We start from the raw sequence: 20,590 nt of genomic DNA, 5'->3' as shown, positions 1-20,590 counted from the left end.
CGACATTTCACACACATCCCAGCTCTTCTCTTCCCATGCCACTCCATTGGGTTTTTCTGAGCTCCCTAATTCAACTTCAGTCTTGGTTTTTGTGGACTATTTCTCACAGTGATGCCAGATTAACTTTCCTGAAAGAATCCCTATTACCATGACAGTGCTCCTTTAGAAGTTTTTGCTGCCTCTTTTCCTTTTTAAAACTACTGTTTGCTGAGGGTTAAATATGCAACATTCACTGGCTGGGCTCAGTACGTGGCATGCATAATCTAATTTAAACCTCACAGCAGTCTCCTTATTGAATGGTGTGCCTTACTTTAGCAAGGTACAAAATTTGTCAGTGCCTGAAGTCTGATTCCACACTTTACCAATCATCCCCTATGATGATTGAAATTTGAAATTCCTTAGTCTGACACTTTTATAACTTCTCTTGACTTATATTTCCCCCCACTTTATTTCCCCCTCCCTTAGCTCCCAAATCAAACTAATATTTCTCATGTAGCCCTTATAACTTCCCACCTCCACATCACCAACATATTTTTTTCTTATACCCACAGAAACAATTACTATTTAATTTTTCAATCTGTGAAGTTTTCCTTTCCTCTGAGTGTCTTACGAAATTTCCCTAAACTCACCAGTTCTCTATGCCTTTGAGGCATAATGCACTTTATACCCTGAAATCAGAATATTTACTGTCACATTAAACCAAGCAGATTTCAAGCTTTATCATGGAGTTGATGTCTAATTTGTATCTGATGACTCATACTGTGTGCAATACAATAGTCCTCCTTAGGTACACCATGGAGCTCCAGTCTGCTTCCCAGTTTCAGAGAACAAGAGTAAAATGTAATGAAAACCAGAGGAAGGAAAGATTATTCACAAAACGTTTGGGATTTTATGTTGTGTTATAATTGTTTTACTATTACTGTTAATTTCTTACTGTCCCTAATTTATGAACTAAACTTTAGTATAAGCATGATTACATATTTAAAAAAAAATTCAGCTTTTACAGGGCTTGGTACTATACTCAACTTCTTCAGACATCACTGGAGATACTAGCATGTGTTTCATAAGGATAAGGGAGACTATATATACTGTGCTACATATCAATAAATAATCTTTTGAATGCCTATGTTTGGCTTGAAATAACTACTTTTATTTGGGAGGGAGACAGTTTTACTAAGAATATCCTCATTCATAATTTTACAAATATAAGCAAATCAACATGGACTGCCAGCAAATGTTAAGATAGCCCTAGAACCTAAATAAAATTCATGTTAAAGAGAAATTACCATTTATCAAAGTCATGCCTATGGGGTTAGTTATAACCATTCTTCTTCTACTGTATATATATATTTTCCTTTAAAGTAATGAGGAGTGATGCTCAAAACCACAGGAATGAAAGTAATAGGGAAAAATGGTTATTTTTTAAATACCTCTCCTGAGGACATTGTTTCTGAGACCAGAACTATATATTCTGGTAGAACAAAGACAGAAATATCAGGTTTAAGAGCCATAAGGTCTAAAAAAGATCAACAAAATCTCTAAATAACATTTAACAAACTGTTAAATATTCATAAGAGTAACTCTATTTCCACACCCCTTTTTAAAAGACAGGTTACTGTTCTTTATTTGTATGCCTAGAATTAAAGTGTAGCTAAGAGTATAGTCAATAGTAGCATGTATGACTAACGTACACAGGCCGCAGTTTCCTGCAAAGTATGTGTATACACAAATAAGATACCATTTATGATAATGATAAAACTTAAATGCAATTCTTTTAATAAAGGGAAAAACAAAATAATATGAACTTTGTTGTTGTTCCAAACAGGATCTCTGTAACTCTGGCTGTCTTAGAACTTGCTTTGTAGACCAGAGATCCACCTGCCTCTGCATTCTGAGTGCTGAGATTAAAGGTGTACACTACCACATCTGGCCATGAACTATTTGTTATTTAAAGAGTAACAATATAAAGGCAGCTGCCTGAAACCATGCAAATTTATGCATCTATGCCCACTCCTGTAATTAACCTTGTCAAATCTTATCAATACCTGCTAGAACAGCTCAAGCCCAGGAAGGACCTATTAGTGGTTGATTTAAGTATTTCCTCTTTTATATATCAGTAATCATGAATCATGAATTATCTAAAATAATGGTTTCATTATGGCATTTTCATACATGTATACAATGTACTTACTTCTATCACCCCCATTATAATCAAGTCTTTTAAAAAATTAGTTTTATGAGTCTTCTGCCTGCATTATGTGTTATGTACTGAGTGTGTACCTAGTGCCCATGGAGTCTGGAAGAGCATCAGAAAACCAGGACCTGGAAATATACATAAGCCACTATGTGGTTGCTGAGGCTTGAACCTGGGTCCTCTAGGAAAACAGCCAGTTCTTTTAACCTCTGAGCCATCTCTTCAGTCCTTATTATCAAGTACATTTTTTTGTACTACTTTCCTTGTTATTATGTCCTACCTGCAGGCCATCTAAATGGCTTGTGGGTAAAGCCTGATGACCTAACTGGTTATCCCCAGAACATGGCAGAAAGACAGAACTAACTCCCACAAGCTGTCTTCTGATGCCCATATTATGCATGTCATGCTTGCATGCAGCTCCACATATATAAATTCATAATAACATAATGTTATTATGTTATTCCAGTATACTGATCTATACTCTTCTAGATCTTGGGCAGTGTCATGTATGTTCATATTAGAAACCCAATACCTGCTGCATTAAATCTGAATGAATATTTAAATGTTAGATACAGGGCATGTGATGGTTGATCTCAACTGTCTGCTGCAGGATGCATCATTCCCTGGGTTTGGGTCCTGGATTACATAAAGAGGAGGAAGCTGGCAGATATTGAGCATTCAGTTGCTTTCTGCTTCTTGGCTGTAGATATAATGTAACCAGCTGCCTCAAGGTCCTACTGCTGTTAACTTTCCCACAATAATGGACTGTAAGCTCCACTGAGCCAGAAACAAGCCTTTCCTTTAAGTTTCTCAAAGTATTTCACCACAGCAAACTAGAAAGTAAGAGAGAGAAGAGGAAAACCATATCTACCACAAAACATCTTCCAAATTCTTTAATGACCATCATGAAGAAGTGATACTAGTGTGGTGATGGCAATATTTCATACAATTACATTACGTACTAGAGCTTTGATCTGCAACTTTGTGTTGTATGTACACAACTACATATATATATATATATATATATGCGCATGTCACTACACTCCAGAAAATGTAAGACAGAAAGAACAATTGTCTCTTCTTACCTCCTCTACCTGAGATCTGCCTACATTTACTCCTTCAACTGTTCCACTGTGAATTAGTCTTTAATTTCTAGCAACATGTCCAGAAATAGGCTTATACATTTATTAGGTGTATATATATATACATGCCATTTTTTTGTGATATTACCTGATGACCATTTAAAGATGATAATCAGCTCTCTAATATTACAGTCATTTTCTTCACAAGTTCTATTACCTTTTCAGTGAAATCACTAATATATCCCTACCTTTTCTGATAATAGTTTTTTTTTATATTTAAAATTCATTTTATTTTTTGTATGTATGGGTATTTTCCTTGCATATATATGTATACTATGTGCAAGCCTGGTGCCTACAGAGGACAAAGGAGGTTTTCAGATTCCCAGTGACTAGAGTTAGACAGTTGAGAGCCACTAAATAGGTGCTGGCAACCAAATCCAGGTCTTCTGGAAGAGCAGCCAGTGAGCAAACTCTCCTGTCCCAGAAGTATCATTTTTAAAGGTTTACTCTCATGGTTACTTTGGGGTATTCTTTTTTTCTGCCCAGATCTACTCATCACTGTCTTCTATTTGCTCCAGGTTCTCGAAGCTGACCTCATTATCATATATTTTCTTGTCCCCCAATCCTTGGTGTTGCCAGTAAGAATTACCCACTAGAAACAAGCAAAAATGGCTTGATTCTTTATTTCCCCAGCTTCCTCCTGTGGTCATTCACAGGAATGGTTGCATTCCACTTAGGCCACAGTTCTCATGTGGCCCCACTATTACTGCTACAGTTGTAGGTAAATCCTAGTAACGTGTTCTTTGTTCCTTGAGAGCTAGGTTCAATGGGCTTTCAGCTGTCAGTATGCTTAGGATATTTCACCATTCCTTCTTTGTAAACTTTTATTAAATTTTCTTCTATTCCTGGGATTGATTTTGAAACCCAATGCATGGATTTTAATACAACTAACTTCTGTAAGTATACAGTACTCAGAGTCACTATTAACTCTTCACCCTCACCCTGGGAAATTTTCCTCCCATCTTTAGTTGGCTTGAATAGTCAACATGCTATACCATTGAACTCTGTTTCCAGTTTCCAGCGACTTTTGGATTTTTGTTGTTCGTTTCATGGGAATATTTATAGTAAGATCCCCCTTTTTCCCAACTATGTAAGTAAAAAAGTGATGTAAGCAGAGAGAAGGCACTGGAGATGGGAATAGGCGGTAGGGGAGGCAGATGAATAACAATACAAAGAAAATATGGAGTGTTTGCAAGAAAGTATCATTATGAAACCCATTACTTTGTCTGCTTATCTTACAAAATAACTCAGGAGGAGCTAGAAGGATGGTGTTGCCGTTAAGAGTACTTCTTGTTCTTCCCTGGGATCCAGGTTTGGTTACCAATACCCACATCAAGCAATTCCTATAACTATAACTCTAGGGTTACAATGCCTCTTCTGGTCCCCATGGGCACCAGCATACACCTGACATACATTCATACAAATAGCATACACATAAATAAAAACAAAAATCATTTAAATTCATTTAACTAGTTTTTTTAAAAGATTATATAAATATGTAAAAAGTTTTACTTTCCCATAGTTTCTATACTTTTGGTATAACTACCAATAATGGTCAGTGCTGGGAACTACATATTGAAATAGACCATGTATTACTGATGCTACTTAATATGACCAGAATAACTGAAGAACAAATTTTTAAATTTAATTTTAATTAATTTACACTTAATAACATAAAACTTCTAAATATTCTAGAGCAATTCAAGCATGTTATTCTATATTTTAAAATGTGAATTTAATAAAATTTAAATGCAAGTCAACCACTGTTATGCCTCACATAATGAGGGATAGGTTCTAAGAAGTAAATCAGTAGGCAAATTATTGCAATATAAGCATCAGAGAGCAGATGCACAAACTCAGTTTAAGTCAATTCAATGTGGACAATTGATCCAAACAAAGCATATAATGAATCTTTTAAAAGTACAATGACAACTATTCAGAGAATCCTAGTTATTAAACTCATATGGCTATTGCTTTGCTCTGAATGTATTCACTACAGATTCTCTCCATTTCCTCTAATCAATCATTTTCCTTAACACATGCTTATTACATAAAGTTTTAGGTCTCTAAAACTGCATTACAAGATACTTCAACTTCCAACACTGAGTGATTTACAGCTTCCTAGGGGAAAAACATTTCAAAGGTCAACAAATTAGTAGATGATTACCTCTATCTAGATGGCTGGCTGCTATACAAATTAAAATACTGGGGGAGAGGGTATTGCTTTGTCAATGAAGAAGAAATACCAAATAGCCATTTTAGAGTTACAAGGCCAAGATTAACCAAAATGAAAACTAATAAAGACACAGCCAGACTAATCTGTAAGGTTAGACTGAAGAAGTAGTAATAGTATTTCCAAGACAATAAGTGAGATGTGTAACCAGAACAGGAAAAGAACCAAATCTTGACAAGGAAGATGGAGAATATATATGTCACCAAGCTAGAATACAATGAACTTTTGGTACCACAGTATTGTCAAGAGTACAAATAATGTGCCAGGTGTTGGTGGTACACACCTTTAATCCCAGCACTTGGGAGGCAGAGGAAGGTGGATCTCTGTGAGTTCAAGGCCAGCCTGGTCTACAGTGCTAGTTCAAGGACAGGCTCCAAAGCAATACGGAGAAATCCTGTCTCCAAAAACCAAAAGACTGCCCTGAGTCTGCGCAGTCTTAGAGGAGAGAGCATGGGTCTAGTCTATGTAACATTCTTAGCAAGTCAATACAGAAGATCAATACACTGTTAATCCTATTAGTTAAAGGGGCTTAGCTACACTTTTATTCAAGTATGTTAAGTACTCAGTTGGTACAAAACACTTAAGTCACTGACAAAAAAGATGACTAAGGTAGAATGCTTGTCCTTTGTGTTTGGCTGTTGTTGTTTTGAGACAGTCTTAGATGGCCCAGCCAAGATAGCCTGGTACTCACTATATGCAGCTTACTCACATTAACTCATGGCATGCTTTGCACCCTTACATTTAAGAAACCTGAAATCTACCACAGAAATCAAAAAGAACAAAAACTCAATACAATGTTGACTGTCAACTGTGACACCGGAACAACAGAAAAAGAACATCCTAAGAGAATTAGGATAAAAGGGGAAAAAAATACAAAGTTCAACTGATTCATTACACTAAGGTTAAAAATAAAGTATTAATAAAAATGCATTAATACCAGTAAAATTAAACAAATGCTATTTTCAAACATCACTGAATTTCAGCTCTCCCATTTAAAAATATACAGAACCTTGAATCTCAGCACTCAGGAGGCAGAAGCAGGCTGATCAAGCAGGCTGATCTCTGTGAGTTTGAAGATAGCCTATTCTACATAGTAAGTTCCAAGTCAACTAAGGCTATATGCTTAAAAGCCTGCCCCCCAAATATTAATAAGCAAATAAATAAGTAACAGGAAGTGGGAGGGGGCAAGGGACCTTACATATACTTTATTGCTAGAGTGTACCTAGCATGTATAATCCCTAGCACAGGGGGAACAACTATGTAGTGAATATAATCCTACAGAAAAACTCAGAACAATGTTTGCGAGTCAAAGAAAAAAGCTGTATAGAATTTGAATTCATGACGTAAGTGAATTAATGTGGAGCAACAAACTGCTTTTCCCTACCAACTTTCACTATTACTGTGGAGATTAAAAAAACCTGACCCTGATGTACAATGACCTCATCACTGACTTGGAGTACAATAATTATAATACTCTGTAAAGTTACTAATGCAAATTATTGGTAATTATCTAATATATTTAAAATATGTCTAAATATAATGGTTGTCAGGAGCTGAGTCAGGAAAATCACAAGTTTGAGGCCAGCATGCACAGTAAATTGGAAGCTAGTTGAGGATATACAGTAAGACTATTTCAAACAAAATACACCAAATAAAAACTAACACTACTTTTAAAATGTATCTAAATACAACTCATCTCAACCACCCTTTCCTATCACAAATTTAGTTTGTATTCTATCTTCCACTTATTTTTTTTTTTTTAACATTTATGGAGTGCCTAATTTTTATCAGACACTATGCCTGTTGTTCTTTTTTCCTTTTTAAAAAATGTTTATTTCTGTTTCATTTGTATTGGTGTTTTGCCTGCATATATGTCTGTATGAGGGCATCAAATCCCCTAGAACTGCAGTTGTGAGCTGCTACTTGGGTGCTGGTAATTGAACCTAGGTCCTTTGGAAAAACAGGCAGTGCTCTTAACCACTCAGCCATCTCTCCAGCCCTACCTATTATTGATACACCATTTCAGTTCACTTCCATAACAAACTTGCTGATTTAGGCACTAATATCCAACTATACAGATAAGGAGGCATGGCAACTTTAATCAACTGCCTTGCTCAGAGTCACAGATAAATCTATTCCAGCAAAGTCTGAGTCTGACTGGTCTACAGAAGTACTTCAATTAGTGCAAGCAGTGTAAGTGCATCATACACTATGGTAGCTCTCAGTAAGGACCTGTAGAAAAGATGAAGTCATAAGCTAATCTCCACCATACGATTATAATGCTGTAGACAAAATTAATTCAAAATACATGACAGACTCCTCACTTCAAATTTCTGGCCAACTTAAAATAAGCGTTAATTGTCACTAGGGAGATAACCCAGTCTGTTTGTCTATAAACATGAAGGTCTGAATTTGATCAACAGAACCCATGTAAAAAGCAGAAACTGGCAGTGCGCATTTGTAATATCAATGCTGGTGTGATGGAGACAGGCAGATTTGTGGGCTTGCTGGCTAGCCAGCCTAGCTTATTTGGTGAGCCCCAGGTCAGCAAAAGACGTTGTCTCAAACAGTAAGATGGACAATTCCTAAGGAACAATACCTGAAGTTGTTCTCTGGCCTATATATAGGTGTACCCACAAAGTTAAAAAATGAACCAAATTGCTTTAAATTTCAAATTCTTAGTTTATCAGGGGTAACTAGGATTGAAAAGACTTCAATATTAAGTTCACAAAGTTAAAGTTTACCCAAGTGGTCAAGTATAGAGTTGCATTCCACTCTAAACTGTTTTTCACAATATACTTCCTTTTTTTTTTTTTTTTTTAAGATTTTTATGTGTATGTTTTTCTTGCATACATGTATGTGGACCATATGTATGTCTGGTGCTCGTGGAGGTCAGGAGGCTTGGATTCCCTGGGAATTACAGATGGTTATGGACCACCACATGGGTCCTGGGAATTGAACCCAGATCCTTTGCAAGAGCAGCAAGTATTGTTTACTATTAAGTCATCTCTCTGGTCCCACTAATCCAACATCAAATATATAGGTCTCTTTCTCAGACCTTGAGAAGTTTCATAAAGATTCTCCAATTCTTCAGACAGCAACTGAGAATCTTGTAATTTCCAACCACCTCCATCTCCCCCATAGTATGCTGCAGATCTCAAGACTGCCTCTACTTCACACTCCAGCCTTAAGTCCTGGGCCTCTTGTACTTCTGACCATGAAGCTATATATTTATTATGGGTTCCTAGGATCCCTTTCCCATGTTTAAGAATTTGTTAAAATGGCTCAGAAACTCAAGAAGGCACTCTTCATACAATTTCTGATTACATAACTCCAGAATATCCAAATGGGATAGATACACAGGGAAAAGCATGGAGGTAAAAAGACATGGTCCCGTGTTTTCCTCATGTGCACCACTCCCATTACTTTGATACACACATACCAACCGAGAACGCTATCATTTAGAGCTTTTTTTTTTTCTTTAATGTAAACTTTATCTTTCACAGTGTGACTGATTTAATCATTGTCCACTGGTGAGTTACTCTACTCCACCTTAGCTCCTCAGAGCAATTTCTAATCATGCCTTGATCTTTCCGGCGACAGGTCCCAAGCTGAAGCTATTTAGAGGCCCAGCCAAGAAGTGCCTCTTTGCAACAAAAGATAACTCTTATCACCAAGGAAATTCCAAGGGATTGGAAAACTCTGCTTCAGGACAGAGGACAAAGACCAAACACAATTCACATTACATCACAGCCACATTAAGAACTAAGACATTCAGATAAAAGGACATTGTTTCTACCTCCTCAAAATTCTAATTCAAGTATATTTTAAACACTCAAGATTCTAATTCAAGTATATTTTAAACACGAATTGAAGATGGCTTTCTTCAAAATTATTTTAATCTTACCAAAAAGAAGTAAGTCTTAAACAGGCTACACTACAAAGAAAAAGCAGGGCTTAAGGTTAAAATGAATTCCCATTCATTTTGGACAAAATAATTTGAGTTTTAGTTTCCTCATTTGCCAAATAGAGAATACTGATAAAAACTTGGAAAAGTAATTGGTAATATTTAAGAAATAGAAACAGAATACCACTTAAATTAAGAGTTAGGGAAAAGCAAAGGCAATGAGATTTATTCACAGAATATATTTAAATTGCTCTAAAACAATATAAAATAATAAAGTAAAAAATAAAAAAAGAAGATATTTTGGGGAGCTAGAGAGATTGCTCAGTGGTTACAAGTACTGACTGATACTTCAGAGGACCTAGGTTTAATTCCCAACACCCACAAGGTGGCTTAAAACCATCTTTAACTATAGCTCCAGGGGATCCAATACCCTCCTCTGATCTCCAGAACACAGGTACACAGACATACATGTAGACAAAACACCAATACACATTAAAAAAAATAAAATTAAAAATATCATTTTTTCAAAAAGGTGATTATTTTTAATAAGTCTCCAAAAACCTAATAACTTTCCTTTAGTTATTAAGCATATAGTAATCATTTTCAAAAATATTTTGCCAGGCAGTGGTGGCGCATAGCTTTAATATCAGCACTCGGGAGGCAGAGGCAGGCAGATCTCTGTTAGTTCGAGAACAGCCTGGTCTGCAAAGCGAGTTCCAGTACAGACAGTTCCAGTACAGACTGTTAAACAGAGAAACCTTCTCTAAAAAACAATAACAAAAACCTAAAAAAAGTAAAAGCCTATAAATTTGTTATAAAGAAAGAATATATAAAAAGTCATTGAATACTGTTATAGCGGAATACATCTGGGGGACTGGAGAGATGATGGTTCAGCAGTTAAGAGCACTGACTGCACTTCCAGAGAACCTAAGTTCAATTTTCAGCATCCACATGGCAGCTCACAACCATCTGTAACTCTAGTTCCAAGGGATCTGGCACCCTTGCAGTCATATACGCAGGCAAAACACCAATGCACACAAAATAAAGATTTAAAAAAAAGAATGTCTGTTAATGGCAGGGGTATAGATAGTTCCTGTGAAATCAAGAGAAAATCAAGGGAACTTCCTTCCTTCCTTCCTTCCTTCCTTCCTTCCTTCCTTCCTTTATTCTTTCATGTTGGTGATACTGGGTATTGACCCAGGGCCCGCATGAATTCTAGGCAATCATCACACCACTGAGCCACAACCACAGTTCTTTGAGGATGGGCTTTTAAATATTCAGGTTTTGTATAATTCCTATCAAGATGTACACAAAATAACTATAGAGGTCAACAAACTTATTTCAAAATAAATAGACTAAATTAGCCATAACAATTTCTATATAGAATAAAGCTGGTAAGCTTAGAATACCTGCTGTAAGTAGCTCCAGTAGACAGGACAGTGGAAAGCAAAAGCCCACAAATAGATGCTCACAAGTCAGTGGAAAGCGAGCTCTCACAAAATGCTCACAGGACAGTGGAAAGCAAAAGCCCACAAATAGATAGATGCTCACAGGACAGTGGAAAGCAAGAGACCACAAATCCATGTCCACAGGTTTTACAATGGTTTCTAGAAAAGAGACAGGGCCTAGCAAATGGAGTTCACTCTTTTGAGGCCAATTGGTAGAAAGAGAATCAATTCCTAAAAGTTGTCTGCAGATTTGCATATTTGCCCTGTGGCATGTGCATGCACGCATGCATGCGAGCGCACACGCACACACACACACACACACATACACACTTTTTAAATCCCCCAAACCCATTAAGACTGTAACAAAGTTAGACACTAAATATAAACTGTTTCATACTAAAACTCTTATTTCCCCCATTGATTTTTTTGGGTGGTGGTGGTAGTGGTGGTGGTGAGTAGGTGGGTTTTTTTTTTCTCTTTTTAAAGGAGAGGTGTGTGTAGGAAAAGCTCAAAGGACAACTCCAGCACACCCTTGTTTTTACAGGTACAGTAATAGTCTGCATAAAGACTTTCCAGTCAAGACAGACTACATTAAGACACTGATTCCAAAAGATTATAATGGATCACATTCATGCTGATGCTGGTGTAAATAAAATCTACTGCATATAAAAGTACAGTATGAACAATTATGTAAAACATGTATCCTTGATAATGACAAAAAATTATACCATTGGGCATTTTTTTTATTATTTATACTAGACTTTAACTAGTATTTAGTCTACGCCTACTTATAAAGAAGGCTTTTACTGCGAAGCAGTATGATGTGCTAAAATGGCAGCACAGACTATCAAGAGGTCTCGTTGAGTGTGAGTGACTGACCTACGCCATCTAATTTGTGTAAGCACATTTTGTGATGTTCATACCATAAAAAATTATCTAATGACATACCACATTTCTCAGAACATGTACTTGTCAGTAAGTGATGCATAAACCATAAAGTTTTATTGGAACATAGTCATGGTTGTTTGGGTGACTGTATCTTTGCTCTCTAACAGCAGATCTGAATACCTACAACAGAGACAAAATGGCTCATGAAGCTTAAAATATTTACAGAAAGTAATCTTCCCCTGTATTAAGAGATCAAAGGACAACATAAGAGGCCTCAAAGCCTTTATGTTTAGGGTCTTTGAAATAATTATTAACTGAAAAAAGATCCATAAACTTAAAAAACATGAAAGGCAAATGCTTGAATTCATATGTTAAATGTCTGATAAACTCGACTTTTAAAAATCTGTTAAAATCTTAATCTTCATAATTAAACTGTCTTCTGTAGTTTGATAGAAGAAAAACTTCACAACTCAAAATATATTTAATGGGAATTCAGGTTTTTCCATTCACCCATTCAAACGATCTGGAACTTTATATTTCACTTCACTTTTAATATACTCACTAGCAAGCAAGCAATTCACTGTAACCAATCCCAAATGGATGGGACTTCTCAGGCATTTTGGTATATAGAAATAGAATGGCATTTGTTTGTTTCTCATGATAAATAAAACTCCAAATTACATTTTGTCTTTGTTCAAAATAAAATTCACCAGCTGCCCAAACACATCTTGAAACCCAGTAATCATAAGGCTGAAGAAGGGTTTAGAATTTGAGGCTAGCCTGGGCAATATTGTGACATCCTATCATCCATTTATGTGTGTGTGTGTGTGTGTGTGTGTGTGTGTATGCATACCACATATATAATATGTATCATAAATATACACATTATATTTTTACTATGTATTCTGTACTTCTAGTTATTTTAGAGTCTACTCCCACTTAAAATATTCATTATATATGTTAAATTCACTGTCTTAAGAGGACAGCTGTACAATTGTTACCAACATACTGAATTAAGATTTCCAGACCAATACTTCTCAAACTTTATTTCTCTGCATTGCAACTATACCATTCTCCTTTTAGTTCTTCAAATGAGCATTTGATACCCTATGCTTCTAATGTTCACACTAGTAAACTGCTTCCTGAGTGTGAGGGTACTTAGCTTTTGAAGCAAAGTTCACTCTAGTTTAGGCTGTCCAAGAAATCACTATGTGGCCCAGGCTGGCCTCAAAGGCAATTCTCCTGCCTCAACTTCCCTAGTGCTGGGATTATAGGCATGAGCCAACACATCTGACTGCAACAGAAGCTTTTCCTCAAACCATCTAGGTCAATCAAGTTTCTTTACTCTATACTCACATAAAACTCAGTTCCTTTCCTTCACAATACACGGAGGCATAATTATAATTTTGTTCTGTCCTGCCTCCTGAATAATTTACTGACCTATAAGGACAGGGAAATCAAGCCTATGGTCTAAGTAATGCTAATGAAGGAACAGAGGCAGCTTGTACATGGGGCTAGGTATGTGCTGGTTCTGACTATGATGTAATCTGGAGAGAGTACCTCATTTCTTCTGAGTTTCTCAGAACATATGCCTGTCATTAAGTGATGCATAAACCATGCGGCTTTACTTTAACAGGCATGCTCATTTGGGTGACTACTTTTCACTCTAACAAGAGAACTGATGCCTATAACACAGGTTCCTTGGTGCCTGCATAATTGAATTTATTTCTAATTTTAATTCTTACTTGGATGGCCCCATCCTTTATAGGGAACATAATTTCTTCCAAGGCATTTCTCTAGATTCTAGATCTCTAAGATATGCAGTTAGACCTTTTTCTATTTAGTTTGAGATTTTTTTGAAATCCATATATATAGTTGTAAGAAAATATACAGAGCTCCTACACATTACCTTTTGCTAAGACCTATTTATTATACAATAATCAAGGCAGTGTATTATTAGCAAAAAGACAAATAGATCAACATATCGTATCAATGTTGTATTGCTTTTGACAAAAACATGAGACATTTCAATAAGTTCTTTAAAATGTCATAAACTAACAAGACAAAGAAATGTAATTACATGTATTTTTCACTTCATATTAAATTTAATGCAATGGAACACAAATCTAAGTGTGAAATATAAACATATATAACTTGTGGGAAAAGTAAAGCAGAAAAATCTCAGTGAGTCTGGGCAAGGCAGACTTCCTCAGCTACAACAAACAGCACAGCTCACATTCACAAAATAAACAGCTGCTCATTGAGCCTCATTAAAACTTACAATGTCAATACTTCAAAAGAGTTATTAAGAAAAAAAGGTTAATAGATTAGAAGGAAGACCTTCGCAAATTACTTATCTGACAAGAGAAAAAGGACTATAAAGAACTATCAAAGCTTAGGCTGGGGTGTAGCTCAGCAGTAAGGCACATGACTAGCATAAGCAAGGCCTTCTGTGTGATTCTCTAAAAACTCAACAAGAAAATGTAAATCTGGCAAGCTGGTGTATGCAATGGTCCCGGCTACTGGGGAGGCTGAGACAGGAAGATCTAAACTTCAAGGACAATTTGGACAACAGAGTAAGACAATGTCTAATAAATAAATAAATAAATAGACAGATAATAAGTAAATAAAAATGGGCAAAGAATTGAGTTACTTCACAAAGAGTGCAAACAAGCACATGCAATAATATTCAACACCATTAGTCATAAGGGAACAGTGATTTTAAAAATATAATGACAAAGTCTATTAGAATGGCTAACATGAAAAAGACTGATTATACCAAGTGCTGGTGAGGTTGTAAAACTGCATACATTGCTGGCAGGAATGTAAAGTGGTCCAGCTACTTTGAAGAGATTTCCACAAGTGTACTAGGTTCCCAGGCCGCTCTTAACAAAGTACCACAAAAAAAAAAAAAAAAAAAAAAAGCCTTTAAAGCAACACATACTTAAGAGTTTTTAATTCTATAAGTTAGGAGCTTGACACAGGTCTCTTGAGCTAAAAATAAGGTGCTGCTTTTTTTTTTTTTTTAAATCCATTTTCTACCTTCTGGAAAGCAAGCACATTCTTCTTCCTTTCTTCAATCTTCAAACACACTAGTTTTATCATCCAGAAACTGTTTCTACTGTTTTATCTTTTTTTCTGACTCCATCCTTCCTCTTTGTCCTTTTAAAGACTTTTGATAATTAGGCCCACCTGAATAATCTCCACATGCTACATACAGACAGCTGATTAACAACCTAAATTAAATTGACATGTAATCAAATATTTTCAGAGGCTCTAATCATTAGAATATTTTCAAGGGCTATTATCTGGACTATTGGAGACTAAATGTGTTTTTTATTTTGCTGTTGTTTTCTTTCATTTTAATACAGTTAAGCTCACATTTGCTCATGTGACCCAGGATTCCCACTTGTAAGTATCCACCCTAAAGAAAATATACACACACACCAAAAAAAAAAAAAAAAACCCAAAAAACAAAAACAAAAAAAACTGTAAAACAAAACAAAAAACCCTATTCACACAGATCTATGTCCACTTAAAAAATTATTTTAAAAATATTATTTTATGGGTGTTCTGCCTACATGTGCAACACGTGCATGCAGGACATGAAGAACCCAGAAAAAGGCATCAGATCCTCTTATATTGGAGTTATAGACAGTTGTGAGCTGCCATGTGGGTGCTGGGAATTGAACTTGGGTCCCATGAAAGAACAACCAATGCTTTTAACCAGTGAACTACCTCTCTAGTCCCTTATGGCAACTTTATAATCACAAAAAGCTTGAAAATGTCCTTCAGCTGGTGAATGGATAAACAAATAGTGGTACATTCATTCAAGAGAACACCATGTTCAGCAATAAACAGAAGGAACTGTAGATATGCTCAGCATGGATGAATCTCAGATATCTCATGCTAAAGGAAAGAAAAACAGAGGCGATGCTTGCTCAGCACACAGATATACATACTGGCAAGATAAAGATTAACCTGCCACTTATACAAGGTTGGTATGCAAATGCATGGAATATGACATACCTTTACAAAGACTTTCAAGCCATGCTTGTGCAAGAAAAAAAAAAAAAGATTTCTGGGTAGTGGTGGCACACACCTTTATCCTAGCACTCAGGAGACACTAGGCAGGTAGATCTTTGTTAAGCTCGAGGCCAGCCTAGTCTACAGAGTGAGTTCCAGGACAGTCAGAGCTGTTACACAGAGGAAATCCTGCCTCAAAAAGATGAGAGAGAGAGAGAGAGAGAGAGAGAGAGAGAGAGAGAGAGAGAGAGAGAGAGAGAGAGACAGACAGACAGACAGACTCACTCAAGGAAACAGTTAAAGGATGCAAGACCAGAATGAAGAAAGTCAGTGAACTAAAACCAAGGTTGATGCTGACAAAGGAGATCTGAAGGAGAGTCACCAGTTCAAGACATACCTATGCTTTATAAAAAGCATTCAACATCTCAAACTACCCACAACAAAATGGGTACAGAAAGTATATGGGTCTTTCACAAGAGGATGTAATAAACTGTAAAAACTTGAATGAATGCCAAAAAAAGCACTATTATGATTAAAATGGAGTGATACCTTAAAAAGAAATTATAGGGATGAATATCAGTAGTTACCAGGGGTAAAAGGTTTCGGGAAAGCTAATTCTAAAAAAGGACAGCACACAAAACTGTTGTTTCTTTCTTGACTGTGCCAACACATAAAATTTTAACCTTTTTTTTTTAACAAAAGGAAACAAATACACAATTTCTCACCTAAATGAACAAAAAATTAAAATCTGACAATGATAATGGGGGTAAAGATGAGAAATCACTTCCACTCATAGAATAAATGCAGGGATAAAAATTATTTACCCTTAAAGGATTATCTGTCTGTAACCAGTCAAGTTAAAAATGCACATCAACCCATTTTATTAACAGTTCCGTTTACAGGTAGTATACATTTTGAGAAACTACACATTTTTTCAGAGACACATTGAATGGTATTTATTAAGCATTGTTTAAAATAATGAAAATACCCTTCAGAGGACTAGGCAGTCTATGGGGTCTCTGGTAGTGGATCTGTATTTATCCCTAGTATACAAATGGACTCTGGGAGCTCATTCCATATAGATGGACACTCCCTCAGCCTAGACACATGGGGGGAGGGCCTGGGCCCTGCTCCAAATGATATGACAGACTTTGAAGACTCCCTATTGAATGCCTCACCCTTCCAGGGGATGGGGGCTGGTGGGGGATACAGGGGAGGAAGAGAGGGTTTTGGAACTGGGATTGATACATAAAACAAGCTTGTTTCAAATTTAAATAAAAAAAAAATAAAGTGAAAAAGAAAGAAAATAACCTTCAGATAAGGGGGGGGAGGAAAACAGACAGAAGGGGGGGGGGACACAGCCCTGTGAGCTATTTATATGATATGGAGAAAGTAATTAACAATCAGAGTGAGGAACTGGGTGTGGTAGCACATGCCTGTAATGCCAGCATTTGAGAGTCTAAGGCAAGGGAATCAGTTTGGAGCCAGCCTAGGTTACACTACTAACATTAGTCCAGCTTGGGCTACATACAAAGCAACACCCTGGGGAGAAGAGGGAGGAATGTACAGTGACGGCAGCTTAAAGGTAGGATACCAAGAAATGTGTAGATTTAGTTCAAACTCATTGCCACTCCTTAGCAATTTTCTACAGACTTCACTTTCCCGTCCCTGGAAAATGAAAAGGCTGGGCTATCTACACACCAAGATTATTTCCAACCTAATGCTCCTGTAATTCAGTACTCATGTTAAAAAAAAAAAAAAAAAAAAAAAAAAACACATTCCAAAACACATACGTCAAGGTACCACTTTTCCCAAACACTCTGAAATTAGGAAAATATCAGAGAAATAAGACACATAAATGTACTGATACAAAAGTCAGACCAATGTTTTTGCTATCTCTGTGATGAGATTTTTTTCCCCCCAACATTTCCAACATATTGTTAATTATAGCATACATAAAAATAACATACGAATTTTACCCCAGGAAAAATTACAGGTGGTAATAGCATAAGGTCAATAGTAAAGAATAGGCTAAATACTATCATCTTGAGTTTTTTAAAAGTCTGATTACTCTGACAGTTAAATATGTTAAAATTACAATGCCCACTTGGGTCAAATTTGAGTGTAGATGTTCATGTGAAGGTATTCTGTAGTTTCAATTAAGATACATGATCAACCGACTTTAAGGAGATTATCATTAATTATGTGTTTTTTAATTTATTTGTTTTTATTTTATGAGTATTACTATTTTGCCATGGGTTTTGGGAGTTACAGACAGTTGTGAGCTGTTGTGTGGGTGCTGGGAATTGAACCTAGGTCCTCTAGGACAACAGTCAGTGCTCTTAAATGAGTGACCTCTCCAGACCCTATGTGAGTTTATTAATACATGCAGTACATATGTTACAAGAGAAACCTCAACATAAAGCACTCTGGTTTACATAGTATCTTAAAGAACAGTAAGATTTTAGAAATGACAAGACAGACAGCAGGTTTGGCTTTTGGCATTCACAGGTGAGTCTGAGATGTGTGTGTGTGTGTGTGTGTGTGTGTGTGTGTGTGTGTGTGTGTGTTTTGAATGATTTATTTTTATTTTATGTACACTGATGTTTTGTCAGAATGTGTGTTTGTGTCGGATCCTCTGGAACTGGGAGTTACAGATAGTTGTGAGGTACCATATGGGTCCTTCCAGAGAGCAATCAATCAGTGCACTTAACCACTGAGCCATCTCTCCAACTCAGAGTCTGAGATTTTTAATCAGACCACAATACAGGGGGGCAAGAGGGAGGGTTCACCAGTTAAGAGGCTCTTGCAGAGTACCCAAGTTATGTCCCCAGCACCAACAATGGCTGGCTTACAAGAGCCTGTAACTCCAGTTTGAGGAGGGTCTAATGCCTTTGAGTGCCATTGGCACATGCGCTCAATGTAATAAATACCATCTCTAAACACACATACATAATTTGAAGGATTTTTTTTAAGTCACAATTCAGAAAACATTATGTATAGCTTAAACCACCGTACCGATATGAATCACCCTCAGGTGGAATTATATTAAATATATCACTATTTTAACATTCTAAAACAAATTTAGCCCTATGAATCCACTTGCACCTGCCAAATTCAAGGGGCCGACTTTTAGTCATTCCTGACAAAATTTACTCAATTTTAAAGATTATTAATCTCTTCATATTTTTGTCTGGTTTACCTATAGAGCTCTTCTTGAATGTTTAATGCTAGCCTGATATAACAGTTTAGAATGACTTTTAAAACAAGAAATCGTGTCCAAAGTAATTTCATAAAAAAAGTTCATATTCAAGGAAAGAGTATTTAGTAATTTTCATTACCACCAATACTTCAAAGACAACAACAAACTGCACATAATTTGTTCCTGTTGCAAAATTTAACAGGTTATTAATCTCTGGCATACTTTAAAAGGACAATTAGAATACTATCATTAAATCATGATAGTGCCCTATTAAAACTAGAAAAACCTTTCACTTTGCCCGCTAAATCAAAACTTTAGAATTCTTGGTACACTGGCTTTCCTTCCGAATCTAAATTCTTAAAACTCTAAAGACACGACACAGCACAGCACTTCTAAAAACTCTCCTAGCTACTGCACTAATTTTAAAGTGTCTTGAAAAACTGTTCGACCGAACCTAAATTCCACACACATTACTGTTGTGTCGATCAGCTGGACAGAAGGTGAGCTATCCTTAGTAAGTTACATAATTTGCAATAAAGATCGTCCCAGGCGGCTTTCATTGATAGTGACTTACAACTATTTTACAGGCTTCAAAGTTCAACTTACAGCCTCCCTGCAAGTTCTAAGAAAGCTCTATGGACACCGGGTTTTCTTTCGCAGCAGTCACAAGGAAGCAGGAACTATGCATGTGGAGAACGCAGTGAGTAGCAGGACACCAGGCGCTGACTCAGGCACAGGAACGCTGGCTGCATTCCGTCCTCCACGGGAAAGTGGTTTCCCGACCCGCCCGGGAGGGGGGGGGGAAGACCCCGGGACTGGGGACTCCGGGCCTGGCCGCAGCGGGGCCACTCCCTGCCGCGCCCCCCGCAACTCCGACCGGGCCGCCAGCGCGCCAAGGTGCGTCCCCGGCCCAGGGGACCGACTCCGCGCAGGCAGCGTCCCCGCCGAGGGACAAAAGGTTGGGCTGGCACCACCGAGCTGGGCTCAGCCCGGGGTCCCCGGGGGACTCTCGTCAGAGCCCCGCCGCCCCTCCCCCGCCGCGCTCCCGGGGACCTGTTGATTACGATCGCCGCAGCCCCGCCGCCGCGGGTCCGCCCCTTACCTCCGCGCCCCGGCGGCGGCCGATCCGCTCGCCCTAGTCGCTCCTCGGCGGCGCGGCCCAAGCGACAACCCTCCGGCGGGCGGCCCTCAAAACCCCGGATAAAGAATCCAGAAACTCCCGAGTCCCCGACCGCGGAGCCCGTAGTCCCCGCCCCCTGCCCACCGCCAGCCTCCTCCGTCGCCGCCGTCGCCAGCAACTCCTCCTCGAGACCGCGCGAGACCGGCCCCCGTGGCTGACGCGAGGCCGCGCACGCGCGCGCGCCCCCGGGGACTCTGGCGCAGCGGGCGCGCCTATCCCAGGCCGTTCCCGGCGCAGCCCGCCCACGGCCCGGAGAGAGGCTGGACCGGATCGCCCAATCCTGAGCCCCGCGCGGAGGACGGGGCCCTCTCATTGGTCCGCTCCGTTCCCTTCCCCCCCCCGGCGCTCGGCCGCGCGCACTCGCGCGCCT

The 20,590-nt window shown here is 38.0% G+C and overlaps 1 protein-coding gene across 2 annotated transcripts in view; it reads right to left on the bottom strand.

Moving 5' to 3' along the window:
• Pals1 (protein associated with LIN7 1, MAGUK p55 family member) overlaps positions 1-20,364 on the bottom strand; it is a 70,950-nt gene extending 50,586 nt beyond the window's left edge. The window contains exon 1 of one of the 2 annotated variants that reach the window (XM_051196187.1): positions 20,143-20,364. The gene's annotated coding sequence lies outside the window, so the exon portion shown is untranslated. The remainder of the gene's footprint in view (positions 1-20,142) is intronic. The other variant, XM_051196188.1, reaches the window with a different exon arrangement.
• Between the last annotated feature and the right edge of the window lie 226 nt (positions 20,365-20,590).

Source organism: Phodopus roborovskii, unplaced genomic scaffold, assembly GCF_943737965.1.
Source record: "Phodopus roborovskii unplaced genomic scaffold, PHOROB, whole genome shotgun sequence".
NCBI lineage: Eukaryota > Metazoa > Chordata > Mammalia > Rodentia > Cricetidae > Phodopus > Phodopus roborovskii.
Note: the sequence above shows the minus strand (reverse complement) of the source record. Positions and strands in the feature narration are given on the sequence as shown.